Source organism: Schistocerca americana, chromosome X (assembly GCF_021461395.2).
Source record: "Schistocerca americana isolate TAMUIC-IGC-003095 chromosome X, iqSchAmer2.1, whole genome shotgun sequence".
NCBI lineage: Eukaryota > Metazoa > Arthropoda > Insecta > Orthoptera > Acrididae > Schistocerca > Schistocerca americana.
In genome coordinates this window covers 288,716,711-288,744,024 of record NC_060130.1, presented here as the reverse complement: position 1 = coordinate 288,744,024, position 27,314 = coordinate 288,716,711, and the positions used below count along the sequence as shown (strand labels likewise).

At 43.2% G+C, this 27,314-nt stretch overlaps 1 protein-coding gene across 1 annotated transcript in view; it reads right to left on the bottom strand.

Moving 5' to 3' along the window:
• The window catches only part of LOC124555965, a 60,204-nt gene extending 37,082 nt beyond the window's left edge, over positions 1-23,122 (bottom strand). Inside the window, exon 1 of the mRNA XM_047130012.1 lies at positions 23,062-23,122. The gene's annotated coding sequence lies outside the window, so the exon portion shown is untranslated. The remainder of the gene's footprint in view (positions 1-23,061) is intronic.
• Positions 23,123-27,314: the final 4,192 nt, after the last annotated feature.

Genomic DNA, 27,314 nt, shown 5'->3' with positions numbered 1-27,314 from the left:
TCCTTTTATCAAGCTCTTCTGCAAAAAAGTGACTTCTATAAGCATATTTTGTTGTGCACACTAGTGATTTATAACTTACTCGACGTTTTTTCGTAAATTTATGTACATTGGTTTCGTGTGAGATGACGCTGGAGGGTAGTAAATCAATAACATGAAATAAAAATCAGAAGTAGCGTAGTAGCACAACTTTTATTACACACAGCAACTTCTTGGGTTAATGTTACGTTACTTGGAGTACAAAAAAAATTTGATTAAAAATAGACAAGAACTGTGGCAGTTGTGTATGGTTCCGAGAGGAATTGACCACTTTCCGTAAACAGCTGGAAACTGTGTTGACTGCGGTCGACAGGCTTCAGGCTGGTGCCCTGGGCTATGGTGGCATCGGGGCAACTGAGATGAAGCTTTGGTACCCCCCCCCCCCCCCCAATCACCATAATACGTCAAGTCTGCTCTACCCACTCTGTTAGCCTACCTGTGGGTCTCATCCGAGGCATGGAGAAGACTCTGTCGACAGTACTGAGGCACTGGGTGCACCCGGCTGCAAATCGCGGCTCGTGTCAGCACGAACGACGCCTCCCGCCTGGGTTCAGAAGCTGTCCTCGGTTCCTACAGGGGGCTGGATGCTTTAGTGAAGATAGCTGGCCTATCCCGAGGGTTGGAAGCAGAGCTACCATTTTGTAACATCTTTCCCAAAACCGATCGCGGGCCTCTTCTTTGAAGCCAAGAGGAAGGCTTAGACCAAATGCTCAGCCGAAGTTTACGATCTTGGATGCGGATTTATCGCCCTCCGTTGTCTGCTGGAGTATTGTAGCAGGCGCCCCCCCCCCTCTCCCCCCAATCACCATAATACGTCAAGCCTGCACTACCCACAGGAAGCGACTACTAGAGAACGGATCATGTATGGTGTGCACGTGTGCGTTTTTTAGGGTAGTGAAATCCCTCCACAAAATACATTATGAACTTAGACAGGGTAGCATTCGTCGGAGCATTTCGGAGAAGAAAAATGTTAATACAGTATCTGTTACTGCAGAAGTTCTATGGGAAGGTCCGGGAACGGGTCTCGCTTATAAATGAAACAATGCCCACTCAGCACTAGGAACAGAAATCTGGCAGAAGCTGTTTGTTGAAAGCAGTGAAATTCTAAATTCTGCTTCGAATGTATATCTCAAAGATAGGGTGAACGTTGCTGGTGGATGCGTGTTTGTACCCATAAAAGTACGGTAGTTTGCCCTTGTGTAACTAGGACACATTCAGTACGCGACATAATTTGGGTGAATACAAGTGTTAAAGCTAGAGCAAACATTGTCATGAGATGCTTTTATTGACCCCTGCCTCAGGAGTAGTAGTGGCGGAACATTTAAGATAAACGTGGAGAAAATTCAGATTAGTTTTCCAAGTTATGCTGTAGCATTACGTGGCGATTTCAACTTACCAGCTATAGGTTGAGAGACTCAAGTGATTAGAGTGGGTAATAGGGACAGGGAATCGTGTGAAATTGTTCAAAATGCTTCATCCGAAAATTATCTAGAGGTATTAATCAGAGAACCCACTAGCGAAGGTAATATCTTAGAACTGCTGGTTACCAACATACTCGAACTGTTCGACACGGCAAAAAACAGGGAATTAATTATCATACGGTTGTTATCGCATCACTGAATACGACTGTAAACAGAAATAAAAGGAAGGGTTGAAAGATTGGTCGGTTAGTTGATTCGGGGGAGCTGGCCGGAGTGGCCGTGCGGTTCTAGGCGCTACAGTCTGGAGCCTAGCGACCGCTGCGGTCGCAGGTTCGAATCCTGCCTCGGGCATGGATGTGTGTGATGTCCTTAGGTTAGTTAGGTTTAATTAGTTCTAATTTATAGGCGACTGATGACCTCAGAAGTTAAGTCGCATAGTGCTCAGAGCCATTTGAACCATTTGATTCGGGGGAGGGGCCCAAACAGTGTGGGCATCGGTGCCATCGGATTACGGAAGGATGAGGAAGAAAGTCAGCCGAGTCCTTTCAACGGATCCATCCCGGAAATTGACTGAAGTGATTTAGGAATATCACGGAAAACCTAAATCAGGATGGCCGGACGCGGGTTTGAACCGTCGACTTCCCGAATGCGAGTGCAGTGTGCTAAACACTGCGGCACCTCGCTCGGTGGTAGAAAGACATTCCTGCTTAGTGAGAGCCACAAGAAACGAATTTCAGGTTACCTGAGCTCAAGGCATGATTATTTACTCTCCAGCACTAACAATAATGAGTATCAATGTATAAATTTTACGAACATTATATAATACGCTTTAGAAAGTTATGTGCCGAGCAAAGTTCTGACGAATGGAAAAGACCCGCCGTGGTTCGACAGTCATGCTAGCAGGCTACTGCTGAACCAAGGAGCGCTTCACTGCAAATTTAAATGCAGCCAGACCCTTTTTTGCAAAGAAAAAAAAAGAAAACATACCACTACTCAACTAAACCAAAGTTAGCGTAAGGAGCGCCACGCGTGAAGCGTGTAACGAATTTAGAAGTAAAATTATGTCTACCGACGGGGCAGAATGTCACTAAGATCTCTTGATGTTACGTTAAATCGGTAAACGGATCTACGGTGTCGAAACCACCAGTAAGCATGGTAGCTGCCAGACACAGCGACGAATAAGCGGAGAGACGCCCAGAAGTTTATATACGCCACCGCATTAGCATGCCTGCTTACGTCTGAGTGCACGGCCACGACGACAGCATCGTCTCTAACGAGCCAGCAGTGCGATACTTGTGTTAGACAGAACTCTACACGTATGTTTATCGTCAGTTGTACTCTGTAAGAAGAGACTAGTGTCTTGTTCTGAATTGATACTTTATCGGTCAGTGACACTAACAAACACTCACGAAATATCTGTGGAAATGAATTGTTGCAAATTTAAGTGTTTCATGTTGTTCAAGTTTAACTCGGTTCCTCCAGGAGTAAAGCTGTGAGTCCACCAGTGTACCAACGGTTGCTATTTCACCCGGTACAGGCCGGCCGGTGTGGCCGTGCGGTTCTAGGCGCTTCAGTCTGGAACCGCGTGACCGCTACGGACGCAGGTTCGAATCCTGCCACGGGCATGGATGTGTGTGATGTCCTTAGGTTAGTTAGGTTTAAGTAGTTCTAAGTTCTAGGGGTCTGATGACCACAGTTGTTAAGTCCCATAGTGCTCAGAGCCATTCACCCGGTACAACAATATCGGAGCCAACTGCCCAGACAATCTGTTACCATACTGGCAATGAAACTAATACTAACCGTCTTTTTCAACAATCGTTCGATAAAAGACGCTCACACTATAGTACCTCCCTTCCGTCGTCACACGAGCTACCAAACTGCTGGTATCGAAATAAGTGACGATGGGATAGAAAAATAAATGAAACTGTTCAACAAAGTGAGGACTGGAAATAACCGGATACTAACACGATTCTACATAGAGTATGAGAAGGAACTTGCCCCTCTTCAAGCAGGAGTGTATCTTAGGTTCCTGGAGGAGTTAACTGTTCCTGATGATTGGAAAAAAAGCAAGATCATCTCCATTTCAAGGAGGGTCGTTGAACAGACGCAAAAAATCATGGGCCTACATCTACAACGTTACTATATTATAAAGTTTTCGAACATGTTTCTTGCTCGCATATTACGACAGTTCTGGAAACCGAAAATCTCCTCTTCAGAAATCAACAGGGGTTTCAAAAACACTGTGCGAGGTGGCACAGTGGTTTGCACACTGAACTCGCATTCCGGAGGACGACGGTTCAAACCTGCGTCCGGTCTTACTGATTTAGGTTTTCAGTGATTTCCCTAAATCGCTTCAGGCAAATGCCGGGGTCGTTCCTTTGAAAAGGCAAGGCCTACGTCCTTCTTCATCTTTCCCTAATGCGATGTGACCGATGACCTCGCTATTTGGTCACGTCCCCTAAATCAACCAACCAACTATTCCAAAAACAGCGATCGCTTGAAAACGGCGAGTTGCTTGACCTCCGTAAGGCGTTCGATACAGTTCCACACTGCTGCCCAATGAACAAAATAAGAGTGTACGGAATATCAGACCAACTGTGTGATTGGACTGAAGAGTTTCCAGCAAACAGAACACAGCATGTGATTCTCAACCGAGATAAATCGTCAGATGTAAAAGTAACTTCGGGCGAACCACAAGCGAGTGTTATAGGTCCATTACTTTTTACAACATAAAAGACGTAGGAAACACCGTCCGAAGTTGTATGACGCTGGTGCTGTATAGAGAGAAGAAGAAAGCTAAAAAATTATAGCGACATCCAAGAAGACCTGCAGAGGGTCTATGCCTGGTGCAGAGAGTAACAATTGAACCTCAACATCAATAAATTTAACGTGACGCGTACACATAGACAAAACAGATGATTGTATGATTATACGATTGCAGAACTCTCATTTAAACAGTTTCTCCATAAAATATTTAGTAATATGTGTACGGAAGCTTTCTCGCTTCCCTAGCACGGGGTCCCGGGTTCGATTCCCAGTGGGGTCACGGATTTTCACCTACCCCGAGATGACTGAGTGGTGTTGTGTCGTCTTCATCATCATCATTCATCCCCATTACGGTCGGAGGAAGGATACGGAAAACCACCTCCATTAGGATGTTGCCTAGTACGGGGATGCGGGTCTCCCGCATCGTTCCCCTACGCTCTGTCAAGAAGCATGTGACTTCATTTCCATTCCACATGTACGGAGGGATATAAAGTGGAACGGTCAAATGAAACTAGTAGCAGGAAAGGCAGATGCTAGATCGATATTCACGGCAAGAATCTCAAGGAAATGTAGTCTGTCAAAAAAGGAGGTAGACTACAAAAAATCTCGTTCCGCAAATACTTGAATATTGCTCGTCAGTAAGTGGTCAGTAAGTGGTCAGTACCAGATAGGATTGATAGAGGAAATAGAAAAGATCGAAAGAAGTCCGGCGCGTTTCGTCACAGGTTCATTTACTTAGAGAATAAGCGGACGGAAATAATAAACCAACTCCATTGGCAAACGCTGCAAGAGAGGCGTTCTGCATGAACGTGTGGATTTTTGTTAAAAGTTCTGAGAGTGTAAGTTTCTTGAAGAATAAACAAATATCCTCCTACGTATATATCGCGAAAAGGCCATGAATATAAAACTAAAGAGATTCGAACCCAAATGGAGGCTTACCGGCAATCGTTCTTCCAGCTAACCATTCGCGACTGGAACTGGAAAGGGGAGAGGTGACAATGGTACAGAAGTACCCTCTAGCACACACCGGAAGGTGGCTTGCGGAGTACAGATGTAGATGGGTGGCGATCTGTGGCTGATTTGACGTCAGAGTACAGCTCTGGTTGAATGCTCGTTATTAAAGTTGGGTCTCCGTAGCAGAAGGCCCTACGTGTTTCCATGATGACCTAACGGCATCGTCACATGAGACTGCAGTGGACACATGATCACTGGACGGTGGGCGAATTGTAAGGAATCGCCAGGTGGGATGAAACACATTTCATGTAACATTCAGACGATGGTCGGTCCGGATACGCCGTCATTCCGCCGAACGCCCGAAACAGGCACTGGGCCACGGGCGCAGATCGATGGAGCCGGTATAATGCTATGGGAGACATTCACTTGGGTTTCCATAGGATCTGGCGGTAGGAATCCAAAGCACTACAGCAGTTGTGGACTACATTTCAGCGGAGCACCTGAATTTCTTCTGGCTTCGTGTCTTCCGCAACGACGATGACATCTTCCGTCAGAATAACCGCCAGTGTCATGAAGTTCGAGTTGTGCTACCCCTCAGGGTATGATATCGTACTCACGTTTATGTTTCGGCCACAAAATTAGTCTCATCTTAACCTGATGGACGAAAATTTGGGGCGCTATCGGGCGCCCACATACCATCGACTTGTAATTTACAGAATTGAGTTACCAGTGCGTAGACATTTGGAGCAACACTACTCTGGGAACTCACCGTGTACTTGTTTATACCTACGTCTGTACGCCGCAGGCCACCTTGCGGTGTGCAGAGGAGGATACTTAGAGTACCACTGTCGCTTCCACGCTTTCCGATTCCAGTTGCTAATAATCCTCGGGAAAAACCGATGTTTGTAAGCCTCTAATTTCTCTAATATTACATTCATTGTCTTTTCGCGAGATAATTGCAGGAGGAAACTATATATCTGTTGACTGTTTTAGGAACGTACGCTCTCGGAACAGTAAACCACACAGTGATTTAGAACGCCTTTTTGCAGCGTCTACCACTGGAGTTAGCTGATAATATCCATGACGTTTTCGTGCTTACTAAATGAACTTCTAACGAAACGCGTTGCACGTCTACGGATCACTGTCGTAACTAGCTATATCCCAGCTTGCTGTGGCTTTACTAATAAATTTTGAAGGTATTACAAAAAGGTACGGCCAAACTTTCAGGAAACATTCCTCACACACAAAGAAAGAAAATATGTTATGTGGACATGTGTCCGGAAACGCTTACTTTCCATGTTAGAGATCATTTTATTACTTCTCTTCAAATCACATTAATCATGGACTGGAAACACACAGCAACAGAACGTACCAGCGTGACTTCAAACACTTTGTTGCAGGAAATGTTCAAAATGTCCTCCGTTAGCGAGGATACATGCATCGACCCTCCGTCGCATGGAATCCCCCATGCGCTGATGCAGCCCTGGAGAACGGCGTGTTGTATCACAGCCGTCCACAATACGAGCACGAAGAGTCTCTACATTTGGTACCGGGGTTGCGTAGACAAGAGCTTCCAAATGCCCCCATAAATGAAAGTCAAGAGGGTTGAGGTCAGGAGAGCGTGGAGGACATGGAATTGGTCCGCCTCTACCAATCCATCGGTCATCGAACCTGTTGTTGAGAAACGCACGAACACTTCGACTGAAATGTGCAGGAGCTCCATCGTGCGTGAACCACATGTTGTGTCGTACTTGTAAAGGCACATGTTCTAGCAACACAGGTAGAGTATCCCGTATGAAATCATGATAACGTGCTCCATTGAGCGTAGGTGTAAGAACATGGGGCCCAATCGAGACATCACCAACAATGCCTGCCCAAACGTTCACAGAAAATCTGTGTTGATGACGTGATTGCACAATTGCGTGCGGATTCTCGTCAGCCCACACATGTTGATTGTGAAAATTTACAATTTGATCACGTTGGAATGAAGCCTCATCCGTAAAGAGAACATTTGCACTGAAATGAGGATTGACACATTGTTGGATGAACCATTCGCAGAAGTGTACCTGTGGAGGCCAATCAGCTGCTGATAGTGCCTGCACACGCTGTACACGGTACGGAAACAACTGGTTCTCCCGTAGCACTCTCCATACAGTGACGTGGTCAACGTTACCTTGTACAGCAGCAACTTCTCTGACGCTGACATTAGGTTATCGTCAACTGCACGAAGAATTGCCTCGTCCATTGCATGTGTCCTCGTCGTTCTAGGTCTTCCCCAGTAGCGAGTCATAGGCTGGAATGTTCCGTGCTCCCTAAGACGCCGATCAATTGCTTCGAACGTCTTCCTGTCGGGACACCTTCGTTCTGGAAATCTGTCTCGATACAAACGTACCGCGCCACGGCTATTGACCCGTGCTAATCCATACATCAAATGGGCATCTGCCAACTCCGCATTTGTAAACATTACACTGACTGCAAAACCACGTTCGTGATAAACACTAGCCTGTTGATGCTACGTACTGATGTGCTTGATGCTAGTACTGTAGAGCAATGAGTCGCATGTCAACACAAGCACCGAAGTCAACATTACCTTCCTTCAATTGGGCCAACTGGCGGTGAGTCGAGGATGTACAGTACATACTGACGAAACTAAAATGAGCTCTAACATGGAAATTAAGCGTTTCCGGACACATGTCCACATAATATATTTTCTTTATTTGTGTGTGAGGAATGTTTCCTGAAAGTTAGGCCGTACCTTTTTGTAACACCCTGTATTTGTAGCAATCGTAAGAGATGGTCCTAAGAGCAGCACGAAATACTGATATGAAATTTAATGGCTCTGACATCTTTTAGTAGGGCTTTAGAAAACATTTATCCAAAATTTATAAAATATTATCATATAAGAATTCTAACTGGTGAAAAGTTTGAAGCGCTCGAAAGTAGCCTCTGTGAACTGATGAAATACATAAGAGATGTTTCTAAATGTAACAAATGAATCACCGATGAGGACATTATTAATATTAAAAACTTTAAAGGTGCTTTAAAACGTTCCAAAAAAATCTTCTCCTGCTTTCATTTGGTGATCGCAGAACTTTTAATGCTCAAGAGGCCCCTCTATGCACTGCAATAATTCATACATAACAAGTTCCCGTACATAACATACATAAAATCAGGGCTTTAGTATCATTAATCCGGTCACCAAATCGGACAACGGCCCGGACTGCAGTGTGCTGACAACTTGCCCCTCCATAACCGAATCAGCATAGGATTACGCGGCGGTCGGTCGGTACCGTTGGACCTTTCGACGCCTCTTCGGACTGAATTTTAATATCATTAAAACTTTAAAAGAAGCACAGAAAGTCCCAAAGTTCTCTTCGCTTTCTCTAATGTGGTGGTCGTAGAGTTACCACTGCTCCAGCAGAACATTAGGCCACGCTGAACTTCCCTTCGCCGTTTTCAATTTGCCATTGTGATGACGGCCGCTAAAGCTGATGATTGGTAAAGCATCCCACCTCATCCCAAAGGAAGGCAACAGCAACTCTTTGAAAATTTCGTCGTAGTTATTATGCCTGAAGTCACTTTGCTCGTTAAGTAGTTTCTCTCGGTCTCTCACTTGGTGGGCCTAAAATTCTAGTTCCTCCAACAAATTCAAATAAAAACTTCTTCTCGGCTCTGTGTAGCACTTTCAATTGCTCTCTTATTGCGCTAACCTCATGCTTTCTATCTTTCACATGGGTTCGAAATCCTGTTCAAAAACCACCAGTAAGCATGGTAGCTGCCAGACAAAGCGACGAATAAGCGGAGAGACGCCCATAAGTTTATATACGCCACCGCATTAGCATGCCTGCTTACGTCTGAGTGCTCGGCCACGACGACAGCATCGTCTCTAACGAGCCAGCAGTGCGATACTTGTGTTAGACAGAACTCTACACGTATGTTCATCTTCAGTTGTACTCTGTAAGAAGAGACTAGTATCTTGCTCTGAATTGATACGTTAACGCCGGCCGCTGTGACCGAGCGGTTCCTAGGCGCTACAGTCTGGAACCGCGCGACCGCTACTGTCTCAGGTTCGAATCCTGCCACGGGCATGGATGTGTGTGATGTCCTTAGGTTAGTTAGGTTTAAGTAGTTCTAAGTTCTAGGGGACTGATGTCCTCAGATGTTAAGTCCTATAGTGCTTAGAGCCATTTGAGCCACAACATACACGAAACCACTCCATGACACACAACTCTATTAGCGGTGACTGGACGGTTCATATGAATGACTAACTGTTCGTGGATTCCGTCCTCCAACAATAAGATGTACATTGTAACATTTTTCTGTTGTTGAACATCTTTCAAACAGACTAAAACGCCTAGAACCGATCGGCCACCCCGGCCGGCTAAAATTTGCAAACTTAAATTATAAACCATTTGTAATTTGAACCAATTGGGATTATAAAAAATACAGATCTGAAGATGACCAGCTGGCCCGAAACCGGTCGTACTGAAATACAGAAAAGCAATCCGGAGCTTGAAATTGGACACTTTTTCATAAGTAACGATCGCAATAATTCAGCGAAGACGAATAGGTCTAGTTTTGACAAAATCCGCAGGATCTACTGTGAAGCTGATAGACAGAATTTCACTTTAGAATTATTTCACCGCTTCACGCATGGATCTCCTTAAGCTAATTGTGGCTTCGTTCAGTTATGTTTGTGAGTTTACGGCTACGTTTAAACTTGCAGTGAAGGTCGCTTTGCTTTCGCATCAGTGCCACGAAAACGGCTGTTGTACTGCTTTGCATAGATGGACCGACATGCTCTTATGCATTAATTTTTAGGCTCATCAATGAATTTAACAACTGCATCTATCTGAAGCGTGCGTCTCGCTTTCTCTGAGCTAGTACACGATATTTTTCGCCGTACTGCACAAACAAATCTGTAGTTAAGCCCCACGTAGTTGATAGATTTTGACATGATCTGTTCCAAATTAAGTACACAGTTCGAGGTTGAAGAACATTTGCACACTAATACGCGACGACAAATAGCTCGGGATCAGTCCTGCTAGCCTTCATTTCTTTCACGAGGATCGAACAAAAATTCAAGGAGGAATAGCGGCAGGCGCCAAACACTTTCCTAGAGGCTCGGCGCCACAGTGTTTTTCTATGCATCGTCAAACGCCTCGCTGCGACACACAGCACTAAGCCGTTAAAAGCGTGCAGCTTAATCTGGGAACAGCGCTTGTTCTCGAGCGTTAAAAACCAAACCAAAAACATCTGCGAGAATCAGATCAGGAGCATAACCATGCACCATTTCCAAAAGGTCAGAGGTGAACTGAGATTACTACGACGCTACAAGGCTGTTGATGCGGTGTTCACTGCAGTGTAACGGCTAAATGAGGGGCTGCTTACTGGTTTCTGCGTTACTAGCAAGCGCTAACAGCCCTCGTTAAGAGGATTCGTTACACTAACATGCATTGTTCGCTTGAGCTGTCGCGGGCTGACAGATTATGCCAGGTGTCACAAACACAGCCTCAAGTCCGGTCTCAGTTGGTTTCTAGAATTGCTCATTGGCCCGGAAGAGAATGGCTACACTCTGACAGATACCTGGCAGAGTTTGATTTACACTTTAGGGCTAATCTAGCTTATGAAAAAATTAATCACGAACTGCTTTTGGTTCCACGTCTCTGTAACTTGTGAAAAAAAAAATCGAATTTTTAGGTTGTAGTGACCAGCCGTCATGGGCCCCAATGAACGCGGTAGACTGTGGAAAAGAAATACTGAATGCATATTTGATTTACAACAGCGGATGCAGCGTTTATACTGCGAACTCTGTGTCGGTCCAGTTCACAATTTGGCGGCCTACCAAATCGATGGCCGTAAATCCAAACATTGGAGATATTTTAGAAAAAGTAACTTTCCGTACGCTGTTATCGTTTCTCCCACGAAAAACTGATTCCAGTGTTTAATAGTGTCACGTAACTCTGTAAAAGCATGCGAGAAGATAAATTAAACCGAAAATGAGCTGTCCATAATAGAAAAATTATGTTCTAAACACTTCCATTTTTTATATCTGATAACTCTAGCCTTCATTTTTTGTAAACAGTAAGTTATCAGTAGCCATCCAAGCACTGTATCACTGTTTAATTGCCCTTCTGATAATAATTACCAAGGCATCCCAAGCGCGCACACTGAAGAGAACTGCGAGTAATATCGCAGATACACCAGCGATGTGTGCTTCCATTAAAGCAAACGTCATTCACGTTTATAAATTTAACCCCCTTTACGTTTAATTGTGAGACGTGTTAGATGCATGACACCGCATCTGTTGGACAAGTTCTTTATTTATGTCTCGAATTGCGGAGGGGACGGGGTGGCGGATGTGGCGCTGCAAACCAGAACATCAAACATATTGTAGAGGAGTGCTGTGTAACATCATGTTCTGGTGATCTGTGGGCTTCCTCGTGACAAATGAGACATCTGTCAATTATATTTTAAAATTGGATATTCATTGTGGTGATATCTTACATTCGTACTCTGTATTTTACTGAATAGTGCGGCAATGACCATACAACAAACAAACAAAAAGATGTCGTTAATTTAAGTTAGTTGTTAGTCAATCTGACACCTCGGCCAACGAGTTCAGCACGAGTGCGAAGGTTACAGGTGTAGCGCGATAGAATATGAGGGTAGAGTTTCCTACAGATGAATTTTTCTGCAATTTCAGTTTATCCACTAGCGTAAGGGATTTAGATTCTTATTTGCTATCAGGATGTTCTCTGCGTGCAAGATTCGTGATAATTTATATCTGCTTGCATGAGCGAAAACTGAACGCAGACACTGTCTTTTGCAGTCGGTTAGCAGAAGAGACTGAAAGAGGTGGCCCCCGCTAAAGGCAAGTGGAAATAATGAGCAGGGTGCTCGTATAGCTTAACGGAAATAGTACTAATATAAACGAAAACCAGGTCCCATCACACTTTTCTCTTGTCACGAATATTACATCTTTGAACGTTCGTGAAAGAGTTTGCCAGTGAAGACGACGCTGTTCCGTCCCGCTTGTATTCAGCTACTAGCAGATCGACTTCATTACGTTTAAATCTTAAACTGTGTTTACTAAAACGAAACTTTTTTTCCCAGGTACTTCCACCCTGGGACCGCTATCACAGAGGCGAGAATGCAGAATATGCAGAAAGAAGATGCCTGTGTTTCTTTGATTACGTGTTGTGGTTCCTTGATGTCCTATGAGATAATACAATGGAGAAGATCATTTCAGACACACACAATATTTTTAGGCTCAAAGTAATATATCTGCGCCATACGTTATGTTATCTCACGAAGCTCACTTCGGCCGGTGTATACCGAGCGAGGGGACTCTTACACTTAACATCAAAGTACACCTACTCGCTAACAGGATATGAACTTGCGAAAATGAACTTGTTAGAAACAACGAACACCAGACACGGGAGTTGAGGGAATGCTTAGCAATAGTTTACAGGATGTGTAGAAACTTAAGCGTGTTCAAATGGTTCAAATGGCTCTGAGCACTATGGGACTTAACTGCTGAGGTCATCAGTCCCCTAGAACTTAGAACTACTTAAACCTAACTAACTTAAGGACATCACACACATCCATGCCCGAGGCAGGATTCGAACCTGCGACCATAGTGGTCGTGCGGTTCCAGACTGTAGCGCCTAGAACCGCTCGGCCACTCCGGCCGGCCATGCGTGTTTTAAGACAGATGAACTCTATCTTGCTTTAAAATAGGGTTAATTTATTGTTTATCAGTTCATCAAAAGAGGCAGCGGATTTTCCTTCAGCTGTCGCCTTGGTGTCACCTAATCTAAAACGAATGTGTGACAAGTGACCCAGATGTAGGCCTAGTTAGCGACTGTTGCGCTAGCTTTGCAACTCGAAACCTATTGCATTAAGGCTGAAGAGTACCTCAGCAGAGAAGACAATGCGTGGTTACTCCTGCAACCTGATGACAAGTAAAATAATGCCAAAGCGTTGTAATAAGACACAAACGCCGCACATACTGCCCAGAGAAATTGAAATGACGACGCATGTATTGTGTTCTGAAATGAAAACACAGAGAGAGAGCAAGATAGACGGTGTACTTTCTTAATATGTTGTGGTGCCAAAATACTGTGCTGCTCTAAGCACAACATACGCCGGCCGGGGTGGCCGAGCGGTTCTAGGCGCTACAGTCTGGAACCGCGCGACCGCTACGGTCGCAGGTTCGAATCCTGCCTCGAGCAGGGATGTGTGTGATGTCCTTAGGTTAGTTAGGTTTAAGTAGTTCTAAGTTCTAGGGGACTGATGACCTTAGAAGTTAAGTCCCATAGTGCTCAGAGCCATTTGAGCCACAACATACACGAAACCACTCCATGACACACAACTCTATTAGCGGTGACTGGACGGTTCATATGAATGACTAACTGTTCGTGGATTTCGTCCTCCAACAATAAGATGTACATTGTAACATTTTTCTGTTGTTGAACATCTTTCAAACAGATCTCTTCCTCACCCCACACAACCCTGGCGTTAGAGCTTCTCTACTGGCTGTATTGGTCACTAGGTGTTGCCAAATACTTATCCCTATACACTGAGGTGATGAAAATCATTGGACAACTTCCAGTATCGTGTCGGATCTCATTTTGCCCCCCGTAGTTCAGCAACTCGACATGGCATGGCATGGCATGGCATGGACTCAACAAGTCGCTCAAAGTCACCTGCAGAAATATTGAGCCACGCTGCCTCCACAGCCGTCCATAAATGCGTAAGTGTTTCCAGTGCAGGATGTTGTGCACAAACTGACCTCTCGATTACGTCCCATAAATGTTCGATGGCATCCATGTTGGACGATCTTGGTGACGAAATCATGCTCTCGAAATGACCAGAATGTTCTTCAGACCAATGACGATCAACTGTCGCCTGGCGACATGGGCACTGTCATCCATAAAAATTTCATATTTCTTTGGGCTGAAAACGGTCTCCAAGTGGCTGAAAGTAGCCAGGACCCCGTCCATTCCATGCAAAAACAGCCCTCACAGCTACGGAGCTACCACCAGCTTGCACAGTACCGTGTTCACAACTTGGATCCATGTCTTCGTGTGGTCTGCCCTACCATCATCTCTTACCAACTGAAACAAGGACTCATCTGAGCAGGCCACGGTTATCCAGTTCACTTGGGTCCAACAGGTACGGTCACGAGCCCAGGAGAGGAGCTGCAGGCTATGTCTTGCTGTTAGTAATTTCACCGCACTGGTCTAATAGATACGTTCATCGTACGTCACATATTGATTTCTGCGGGGTTTCGTGCAGTTCTGCTTGTCTGTTAGCACTGACTACTCTACGCTAACGCCGCTGCTCTCGGTCGTTAAGTGAAACCAGTCGACCACTGCGTTGTCCGTGGTGAGAGGTAATGCATGAAATTTGATACTCTCGGCACAATCGTGACGCTCCCTAAAGATATCCGAAATGATATGTCCCATGCTATAGCGTTGTAATACAGACACAAACGCCGCATCTACAGCCCAGAGCCATTGAAATGACGACACATATATTGTGTTCTGAAATGCAAACACAGACAGACGGTGCACTTTCTTAATATGACGTGGTGCCAGCTACCGCTCGGCACAATATTGGGCCTAGCTACAACTACCATCCCGCGTTCGTTGTCTGTCAATTACCGGCGTGCGGCCATAATCACGTCGGAAACCTTTCAAATGAATCACCTGAGTGGAAATGAGAGCTCTGACAATGCACTGCCCCTTTACAAACCGTGTAAGTAATATTACCGCCATCGTTTTCTGTGCATATCGTTATCACATGACTTTTGTCACCTGCGCGTGTAACAGGTTGTTTGGCCGAAAATTATTTTTTTCCATCACTCTTAGATTAGGCGGCTCTTATTTCAATGCAATTTGTTAACTTTTTCAGAACGTTGCAGATTCATATATATCATTGAACAGATAATCAATAGATATCTCACAAGCATACAAAAATTTACTTTCTACAGTAATCTCCAATATGTGGAGTTGCAGTGAAATTCTGTATACCATTTAATATATGTCGTCGCAACTTATATTCGGAAACTAACTACGACGCTCGAGAAGAGATCATGTATTTTAATTTGTAGTTAATACCCAACTTAAAATAATGTAGCATTGCCGTTTGGATTGCACATTGTGTGATATGAGCACGTTCGTTATCTTCCTGTGACGTTCTTCGCGTTTACTTCGCAGTCAGGGCTTTCTTTTTGTGTCTAAGTCAAGTTTGAATTACTTTGTCCACAGCAGAATGTAGCTCAATTTCTAAATAATAGTCAAGCACCTGCCAGTATCATGAGTAATTTTCTCGACTTCTTTAATTTAAAAGTGCGTTTGACAAGCTGAAGAATTTTCACCTAATGGTTGCTTGCCACTGATTTTATGAGGGACCTGACGTACAGAACGTGAATGATATCTATCTTTTATAAAACAGACGATTCCAAAGCCTTATCACAAGAACAGTCCATTTTACCTGATTTACTGAACATGATGGGAGGTTTGCAGAAGATGGGTGTCATTTCCTGAACGTTGATCAAAAGCAAATGTGAAAACTAAATTAACAGCAATATACAGGAAGATTTGTTTAAAAAATTGATCATTCCTATGAGCTGTTTTCTTAATTAGATGGGACAGGGGGGCACATCTTCATTTTAGGACCACATTTTCATTCCAATGGGTAGTAGTCGGTGACCTAGTATCAAATTACGTCTATTTCATCTGCCCGTGCGGTTACAGTCCGTATTCGGAAAGCAACGTGTATTTCGCTAGACTTTCCAGCTGGCATTAGCGCTACAGGTGCACGTAATCTGCGGCCACGGGCTCGACTCCAGCCCACCACTAGTAATGGAGGATGAAGCTTTGACAATGCCCGTCAGTCGCGCTGATCGAACGTCGGAAAAATTGTCAATTAAACTTGCGTGGAGGAACCTGAGACGGGAGCCAATAGGCAATTTGTGGAATACAGTGAAATTCAGAGTCGCTGCTGACTGTTTTCAGAGTTGAAATAGAAAAATATCTGGCGAAAATGTATGTCACGAATTTCAGTTGTACAACGGATGATCGCATCGGTTTAATACATTATGAAACACAGCAACATCAGGCTACGAACGTACGGCACTGTGAGTGAGTTGTTTCGGTGAGAGCTCCTTAAGCTTACCGGGTTTTGACACATGTCTGCTACGTGGCGCGGACCGCGTTGCGCTTGGGTCACAGGCAGCCTAATGCTACATCAAAGAGAAATGCGCAGCTCAAAGCGCCGCATGCCCTCTATGTACGAATTAGCATGCTGTAGTCTTCGGTCAGGCTCTCAAACGGCTTTTTTTTTCTCCATACTCGCAGGAGTCAAGCTGTGCACTACCTTCCCTGTTGCAAATGTGTAACCGCTATTTCACAACTATTTTACTTTTGGGAAATCAGCTCTGTCTGGTCTTAAATGTCACCGTGATATGTATCAGCTTTCAGGAGTTGTGTAAATCACTTGGACAGTATACGGCACGAACTGCGTAGAACTGGCGATTTGTACGAGGGCATGCTGAAAAAATAATGATGCCTCCGAATTCTGTGTGTGAAAACTCGTAAATCTCTTTAGATATAACAACGTTACCAATGTTCTACATGTTTATTCTTCAAATCTACAGATTTGCAGCTCTGTGCCGGTAGAGTGCTCCGAATTGTACCGTACTACATAGCTGCTTGTAACGTACTATGTCTGTGCGTGCAAACAGCGTGCTGTAATCGAATTTCGAATTCGAAGAGTTCGTCCACATGAAACACGCTGTCCTTCAGCATGTCAATGTCAGACCACACCTGAGCGCTGCGTCGTCTGCAACAGTCCGACGCGTTGGATTCACTATCATTGGTCATTCTCCATACAGTCCCGACCTATCCCCACCCAATTTTCGTCTGTTTCCAAAACTTAAAGAACATCTTCGAGGATTTCACTTGGATAGTGTCGAAACGGTACAGTCAGAGGTAAGGTTGTGGCTCCGTCAACAAATTCATACATTCTACAGAGACGATATCTCGTTGGGAGAAATTTGTTCGTCGCCACGCTATGTTGAGAAATAAATATCTAGATATCAAAAATAAAAATGTAAAATGATAGTAACATTTATTTTATTTGAAAAACTCTAAGAGTTTTCAGACAAAAATTCTGAGGCATTACTCTTCAGATCGCCCTCATATAAATTCCTCCGCTTTGACTCTTCCAGGCACACGAGTATCTACAAATACAGTACCCTAGTTTTCCGATGGCACTTAATAATGACGACTCGACACTAACACCTTAATAAAGAATATATTTGACATTGTTAGAGCAGGAGGAGGCGATCTTAAGCAGATAATGAAATACAAAATTATAAAAATTTTGAAGACCTTCTACAAAACGTTTTAAAATTTTCACACGTTTTCTATATATTGTCTCAATCGCATTTAAAATTAATTTTTTTTTGTAAATTGATGACCCGTGTAGGTAGCTTAACTACCATCTTTAGATCTCAGAACGGCAAACAAAAAGAAAAAAATGCCTAATGTAACAAGTTATGTAAACGTTGATATCGGTTTACTTTTAAAATTTTACATTGTATTAACATACCACATGTGGTATCGTAAGTGCAACTAGCAGCGTACAACACTTTTGCATCGTTCAGAACATCTTATTTAAAATCATTGGCAAAATATCTTATTACAGCCTAAAACGAACATATAGGCAAATATATTGTGTACTGGAAAAAATAAGAATAAGCAATACCTATTTAGAAGAAAAACTAGTTCGTTGAACGTACCACGCTATAACTATGACAACAATTGGAACAAAGACCCAGTACAAGATCGTAAAAATTTTATAAATCGGAACGCCTATGTAATTATTTTCGTTACAGTCAGTAACTGCAAACAGAGGTTTGTCTATGAAAAAGAAGAAGCAACTAACTGTTTGCTTTGAGTTAACAGGGCATAAAAGTAACATGATTATTCAAATTAGTAAAATATTCGTAGTGGAAATGCCATGTAAGCTGTACTTGAAGTCAAAACTAAAACACAAAATATATACACAACGTCATCACATTGGTTAACTTGTCAAAACAGTAAAGATATAATTATGCACGCTGGGTGACACAGGACCCCCACTAACTCATAGTTACAACAATACTGAACGTTGTGTTTACATGAAAATGGCAAGTTAAAAGTTGCTCGAAGTGCGGGTAAATTATAGCCCGTGTTTACTTCGTCTATTTTATTTACACGAAATTTATATACTTGATTAAGCGCAAATCTTGTGATGTAGTTCTGTATTCTTTATCCTTTGCAGTATGCTTTAAAATAATTATAATTTAATTACTTTGTTTTAAAACAGAAGGAAACGAAAAATCTTTTCTCACACTCATCGCTTACATGCCATAACGCCAACTACGAGCACTTCCCGTAATTGTTAACGTGCCAGTTTCATGTCATTACAATTGTAACCGTGAGTACGTGTGGGTCGTGTGTTACCCAGTATACATACACCTTTACTGTTTGGACAAGTTACCAAGTGTGACGATGTATTTCATATTTCACTTCTGACTTCAAGTACAGGCCGGCCGCGGTGGTCTAGCGGTTCTAGGCGCTCAGTCCGGAGCCGCGCGACTGCTACGGTCGCAGGTTCGAATCCTGCCTCGGGCATGGATGTGTGTGATGTCCTTAGGTTAGTTAGGTTTAAGTAGTTCTAAGTTCTGGGAGACTGATGACCATCGATGTTAAGTCCCATAGTGCTCAGAGCCATTTGAACTTCAAGTACATCTACATCTTCATGGATACTCCACAAATCACACCTGGCAGAGGGTTCATCGAAGTACCTCTACAATAATTTTTTATTATTCGAATCGCGAAAAGCGCGTGGAAAAAACGAACACCCTTCCCCTTATTTTTACGATTATCGTTTCTCCCTACGTAGGAGGGCGTGAACAAAACATTTTTGCAGTCGGAGGAGAAAGTTGGTGATTGAAATTTCGTGAGAATATTCCGCCGCAACGAAAAATGCCTTTGCTTTAATGATGTCAACCCCAAATGCGGTATCATATCAATGTCACTCTTTCCCATATTTCGCGAAAATACAAAACGCGCTGCTGCTCTTTGAACTTTCTCAATGTACTCGGTTAATCCTATCTGGTAATCAGTACTGCAAAAAGAGGGCGGACGATCTTAGTGTAGGCCGTCTCTTTAGTAGGTCTGTTGCATTTTCTAAGTGTTTTGCTAATAAACCGCAGTCTATGGTTTGCCTTCCCCACAACATTTTGTGTATGTTCTTCCAATTTAAGTTGTTTGTAATTGTAATTCGTAGGTATTTAGTTGAATTTACGGCCTTTAGATCTGACTGACTTATCGTGTAACCGAAGTGTATATGGTGTGATTCACTATTAAAATTTTGCTATGCTGAATAATCACATTACTTTTGCACTCAGGTACCTAAAAGCAAGTATTTTTTACTCAGTTCTTTTTCTTAGGCAAATCTCTGTTTGCAATTACTGGCCGTAACGATAATAACTACACATGCGTTTCAGTGTATACAAAATTTACGACGCTGCACTTGCTCTTTGTTTTATTGCTGTCACAGACAGCGTGGTACATTCAGCGAATTGCTCTTTCGTCTAAATAATTATGTCTTATTCTTAATTATGTGCCATAATATAATATATTTGCCCTTAGGTTCGTTTTCGGCTATACATGAGAGATTCTACCTGATGATTTTATATTAGAATGTTCTGCGCGATGCAACGGTGATGTACGCTACTACTTGAGTTTATAATACTACATATGTTATTTCCCTGTAGATTTTTAAAAGTAAGTCAACAGTAATTTTTTCTTAAGTTGTTACTTAAGAAAATTTTTCTTTTGGCTTGTCTGTTCTCAGATCTGAAGATGGTATTTAAGCTACCTAAACTGGTCATCGCTTTGTTTGTAAAATGAAAAAAATTAATGTTAAATGCGAGGGAACAATATACAGAAAATTAGTGAAAATTTTAAAAAGCTTTATAGAAAGTTTTAGGTACTAATAATTTTATATCTGATTAAATAATACCTTAGCCAGCGGCCTCGTTTATGTTTACACCGAAACGAAAAACAATTATGACTTCAAGACATCCACAAACTATGTTGCAAATCATTGCGGAGTGAAGCTAAATCTTGCAAATTGCTTCGAAAATCCTTAGTGGTTCCCATAGACGGCCTTATTTACTTTCAAACTGACAGAAAACATAGTTATATCCTACAGCTTATAAGTTTCTCGAAAATATTTGTTCTGGCACTATATACCGACATATCGCTCAGAAAATATAGTGGTTCTGTACAGACTTCAGTCTTCATACTCTATACGGAACTCTCCTACAGTTTTGGCAGGACCAAAAAGTTTAAACTTTATTTTCACTGCCATTTAGCTTCATATTACTTTACCGCTACTACATTACAGGTAACCTGATTACACTTAAAAATACATACAAAAATATTCTGCTGATTCATATTACATAGATTTTGGTTACATTTAATTAAATCTGTACACTACGACAAAGCAGAAACTTCTATTCCAAGCCAAATTGTATTTAAGCATGCTTTTAGTTAAACAGGGTGTGCTTTCTTTACGCAGGCTGTTTTAGCAAATAGAAACTAAAAATCAATAACACAAATTTTTTCTACAATTTTTTCACTTATATCACTCCTTTGATACCAGTACGTTTTCAGTACACCTCCCATTAAAAAAAAAAAAAAACAAAAAAAAAAAACAAAAAAAAACATCGTCTCATCTTAAACTAGATTAGCAACACTGCATTTTGTTTGGTGCTATACATTTGTAGAATTTGTGTTATTTGAATCTTCCAGAGCCAGAAAGTTATTAAAATTGACGGGAAGGGGGCTACTGGGAAATTCTTATCGACGATGTTTTCGTATCGTTATTCCTCAGTAAACTCACAGGCTGGTCAAAATGCGATATTCGTAAATTTTATCGATCAACTAGAAAATATCCGGAGTAAGGGAGAACTGCCTTTTTCTTTCTTTTTTTCTTTTCTTTGAAGAATACATATTGGTTTCACTTGGCTAACATCCGGCTGACCTTGTGTTTATATTTGTGAAACAACGTTAATCATCTGCAATTCAGCTTTTTAAAAAATGTACGTGTGTCAGAGCGAATGCTTCACCTTCATGTTTCACGGATTTTGAGCCTCTCCATCGTAATAGCATGGTGAAGCAGTAAAATGTAAGAGAGATTACGTCGACAAATAAAAGCTAGGAATATAATTATGAAAAATATACTACAATACCATTAAACACTATTATGAGACTGACTGCTTCCTTTTTGTATTTGTATTCACCTTTAGTACACATACGTTGTCACAATAAACTGTTATTTATCTATTAACATGGCCCACTCGGGTTTGGCTGCTTCACCAGACATTCATTAAAAGCTGTGGACCTTACATGATGGAACATTCGCTCTGAAATACTTGTAGGTCCAGTAAAAACAGAAATACAAACTGGCGCAGTTTTGCTAATAAAACATATACTGTAGAAATATAAGAATTACAGTATCTGTAAAACTGAACATCGAGTTATACACGGTTATTAACGCAAATACTTTGAGAAATTCACATTTTAGAATTTAATCAAGTACTCCGATTAACGGGCAGTCAGACGTCGGAAGAGTGAATGAAGGATGGAGAGACTCTGACACTGATAACTTTGCCTTGGATGTGTTGTAGGTCGTAATGAGAAATCTGTCACAAGCAGCTCCCTGTGCTACTACTTCCGTTGCAGGAACAGCGGTGAACGGTCCGATAATCGGAGAAGCCAGAAAGAAAAGGAGCCGGAAGGAAGGACGACAGGGTCGTGTTTCCAGGGCGCCAAACTCTGCAGATGAGGGGGTCGCGTAAAGCCGATAAGAGCCAACGCTAGTCTTTGACATCTGCGTTCCGCACTGCTCCCGCGCCAGGAAATTGCCCCCCCCCCCCCCCCCCCCCCGTGTCGAGAGCCGTCAAAGCGCGCCTCACTTGCCCGCCTCCTTAGCCGACCGCTTATGAGCGGCCGCTCAGTACGGCACTGTCCCTCTTCCCAGGGCGCCAAGCTGCACCAAGCTGAGAACTAAGGTACAGGGACGAGTACACTCTCAATGAAGCAAACCGAAAAATAAATGTTTTAAGAGTAGTCACACAAATGCGAATGATACGACAAGAGCGTCTTTGTAAGTAATAAATTACTCGATACCACAACAAACGAAATAATTTGCCTTTTTTTGACATTAATTATTTGGTCCGACGATTTTAAAAATTTCCAGTGTCATGTACACTTTTCTAATTATTGAGTAGGCTTACAAGACGAGTCAGTATTTAAAATATGACGAATTATTTGTGTACATTTACAAAGTGCTACAGTCTGCCCAATTGAGCTATTAAGTGATCACCTTCGTGATCGGCAAACAATTTATAACAAAAATTCCAAAAAAATTTGGTATAAAGTACAACAAGATATTTCGACAAAATTACGTGCTTTGACGGCGACCGACCACAGTTGTTTTTGATACATAGAGGCCGAAAGTACTTTCACCCTAATGAAAAGGATTTTAAAATTTTGAGAACATGTTTATTTCGCTAGATAGTACGAACAGTAGCTTACACTGGCCTTTTGTTTTCTTTTTTTTGTCAAATAACTGCCAGCTTTTTTGAGAAATTTTTCTCTTAGTGGTATGATTTCTGTCTGCCTTAACTGGCGGGCGGAGTATTGTCGGAACCAAAAAAGATAAGAAAAAGTAGAGAAATATATGGAGGTAGTGTTAGTAGAAGGGAGAAAGAGATAGAGAGAGCAATGCGGGCAGTCGCCTGCGTACTGACCGGTGCGCAGCGGTGGCGGGCGAGACGCGGGACGTGGGACTGACTCGCGCGCGATTCACGCCGGGCGCGGCCGTCGGACTAACGCTGGCGCGGCGACGCGTGCCGGCTGCGACCACCGAGCGCGCCCGAGCAGCGCCGAGCGCGCACGAAGGCGCCACCACGCGACACCTGCTCACACGACACCGAAACCAATCTGCGCGCCTCGTACGGCACTGGACACGAGCGTTCCAGAAATGCGCTTCTTCCGCACGTGCCATAAGCTGAGAAGGAGGAGGGGAAGAAGTCTAGTGTGCGCTCTGTCTGCGTACCGTGGGAGTCATACCAGAAGTAGAACGGATGCTTCCGGGTGCCGCTAAGAGCGCAGGGCGCAGCCACCTGCATGAAGTGGCTCCTGTCGGTACTACCGTTGTGCGCCGCTTTGGATCAAAAGAGATTCTCCCTGTTTTCGGGTGGCTATCTCAGATGGTAAAGACTGCCTGTCTTGCTCGCCAGATGAAGGCAGAGAGCTCACCATCTGCGTCATCGTCGACATGGCCGACTGCGGACCTTTGGTGCAGAGTTGAGTGGAGAGTATGCATCAGAGGCTCAGACAGTTCTGCTACATTGCAGGTTGCAGATTTTTGACCTGCGCAGTAGGATGGTGGTGTTTCGGTTTCCGTTTAATAGGTAAGGAGCCCACTACACACAGTAGGCGACTACACGGATTGCAGGGGCCGTGTGGAATGGACTGGGAGGCTTTTTAGGTTAGACGGTCTCAGGAAATTATAGAACGAGCATCAGTCTATAACAGTGCAGGGAAAACACAGGACGAGGGTAGACCTACCAACAACCAGTACTGTACTTGTAAATTGTCGTAGCTCTGTTGATAAAGAACCAGAGGTCCGAGCGCTAACAGAAAGCATTGAAATTTAAATCGTTATATGTACTGAAATCTAGCTAAAGCTTCGGCCGAATTTCATTACAGTGGACCAAACAGTGTTCAGAAAGGGTAGTAATATAGTGTCCATTGCCAATAGAAGTTGTTTTCCTTGTAGTGGAAACGAAATAGATAGTTCCTAAGAGTTACTATAGGTAGAGGTTATGATTAACAATATGAATAAATTAATAATTGATTCCTATTACCAACACTCTCCGTCCCCCCCCCCCTCCCCGACTCAGATGATACAGTTGCTGAACAGTTCAAATAAAAGCTTCAAATAGGTTCAGATAGGTGCCCCACTAATACAATTACACTAGGCGTATTCAGGAAGTAAGGTCCGATCGGTCGCGCAATGGAAACCACAGTGAAAATACAAGTACCGGGTGATCAAAAAGTCAGTATAAATTTGAAAACTTAATAAACTATGGAATAATGTAGATAGGGAGGTAAAAATTGACACACATGGTTGGAATGACATGGGGTTTTGTTAGAACCACCCCATATTGCTAGACGCGTGAAAGATCTCTTGCGCATGTCGTTTGGTGATGATCGTGTGCTCAGCCGCCACTTTCGTCATGCTTGGCCTCCCAGGTCCACAGACCTCAGTCCGTGTGATTATTGGCTTTGGGGTTACCTGAAGTCGCAAGCGTATCGTGATGGGCCGACATCGCTAGGGATGCTGAAAGACAACATCCGACGCCAATGCCTCACCTTAACTCCGGATATGCTTTACAGTGCTGTTCCCAACATTATTCCTCGACTACAGCTATTGTTGAGGGATGAAGGTGGACATATTGAGCATTTCCTGTAAAGAACATCATCTTTGCTTTGTCTTACTTTGTTATGCTAATTATTGCTATTCTGATCAGATGAAGCGCCACTGTTGGACATTTTTTGAACGTTTGTATTTTTTTGGTTCTAATAAAACCCCATGTCATTCCAAGCATGCGTGTCAATTTGTAGCTCTCTATCTACATTATTCCGTGATATATTCAGTTTTCCAATTTATACAGACTTTTTGATCACCCAGTATTTTGTTTGGAATAGCTAGCCACACCTTCTCGCAATGTCTCTAGATAGTCGCCGCTCCGTTTGAAACATTTGTCGTATCGTTGTACAAACTTTCCAATAACCTCGTCAAAGAATGCAGCCGCCTGCACTTTTCAGCGATCCTCTGCGCTGGTCTGCAGTTCGTTGTCTTTGCCGAAACGTTGACTTCATAGCCGGCGGTTCATGTCAGCAGAGACAGAGCAAAGTCCGGACTGTATGGAGGGCGATCGAACACTTCCCATCGAAAATGCTGTAGGGGCGTCCTCATTGCCCCTGCAGAGTGCGGCCCAAAACTGTCATGAAGAAGGAAACGCATGACAGTTATGTCGTGTGGGCTGCATAAAATAGGAGAAATCTATTGCGGGCACTCATACTTGCCGGAAGACGCTGCTTTCTAGGCATCTTTACGTGCTCATTGTGCACTCATAACTGAAAAAACAGTCGTGACGCGATCAACAGGCATACTAGACACACAGTGCAACACACCTATGCAAAGATTTATCCGATTTTCACTGTGGTTTCTATTTGGCGATCTATTTCGGAATACGCCTCGTAGTTGGTGATTTTAATCTACCCTCGATATGTTGGCGGAAATACATATTTACAGCGCGTAGCATAAGCATAAAACGTCACCCGAAATCGTACTGAGTGCTTTCTTCGAAAATTATTTTGGAAAATTGGTTCAGGAGCCCATTCGAAGTGTAAATGGCTGCGAAAACATACTCGACTCTTTAGAAATAAATAATCATGAACAAATAGGCAGCATTAGTGACCAGAAGGTCACTATAGCAAGACGGAACACCGTAACATCCAAATCCACCAAAAATAAACACATGAAAATTCGCTTGATGCCTTCCTGAGAGACAGTCTCCACTCTTCCCAGTCTTAGAGTACACCACATGTGGCTTAAATTCAAAGTAGTAGTATCGACGGCAGATGAGAGATATATGCCAAATAAATTAATAATGAACGGTACTGATCTACCACGGTAAACGAAACAGCTCGGAAAAGTGTTGTAGGAGCAACTAAAAGCATACAAATTTTAAAGAAGGCAAAATCTGTAAGGCTTACAGTGTTTTACTGAAGCTAGACTTCAGTGAGAGATGCTATTAATAGTCTGCGCAGCGAACCTGTCTCTGGGAGAAGATCCAAAGAGATTTTGGTCATTTGTAAAGTACACCAGCCGCGAGAGACAATAAATAGAGGAGCCAAGGAATTAAACACATTAGTTGCCAATGGGCACTCATTTATATCAATGGGGAAACTGGAAATCTGTGCCACACCAGGATTCGAAACCAGGTATCCTGCTAGCTAAACACCTTTCGGACACAGTGGTCATCACAACCGCACGGACTACCCTAATACGCATCCTGTCAGATCCAAATTCTCAACTTATACCACACATTACTGATGTAATGCCCCTGCTCTTTAGCCTCATTACTCGCGGCATCTCGCCGATTCTGCAAGAGTTCCATCTTGGTGTGCATCTGCACTGAGGCGATCACTGTTTATCACCTTAATTACATATATGTCCCAAACTAAAGACATCACATACAGTGTGGATGAACACCAAGCTCGAACTCCTACGGGAATCAGCAAGATGCCGCGAGTAATGAGTCTAATGAGCAGGGGCATTACATCAGTAGTGTGTGGTGTACACTGAGATTTTCAGTCTGATGGGAGGCGTCCTGTGATAGTCCATGTGGCTGCGGTGATCACTGTGTCTCGGTGGCATAGTGGTCAGCACAACAGCCTAGTAGACAGAAGACCCGGGTTCGAATCCCAGTTTGGCACAAATTTTCAATCTGCCCCATTGACATAAATCAATGCCCACTGGCAGGTATTGTCTTTGTCTGTGTCTTAACTGATACTGCCTGCAGGATGAATTAGTGTCTGTGCTTTCGGACATGACCAAAAGAACAAAAAAAAAAAAAAAAAATGGTTCAAATGGCTCTGAGCACTATGGGACTTAACATCTATGGTCATCAGTCCCCTAGAACTCAGAACTACTTAAACCTAACTAACCTAAGGTCAGCACACAACACCCAGCCATCACGAGGCAGAGAAAATCCCTGACCCCGCCGGGAATCGAACCCGGGAACCCGGGCGTGGGAAGCGAGAACGCTACCGCACGACCACGAGATGCGGGCCCAAAAGAACACACATCACATATACACTCGTGCTCAGAAAAAGCTAAACACTTTGAATGGCTACAGATGGGAGGTTCATATTCACAGGACATGTATATTAGTGTGTTCTGCAGAAATGATTAGCTTTTCAATCA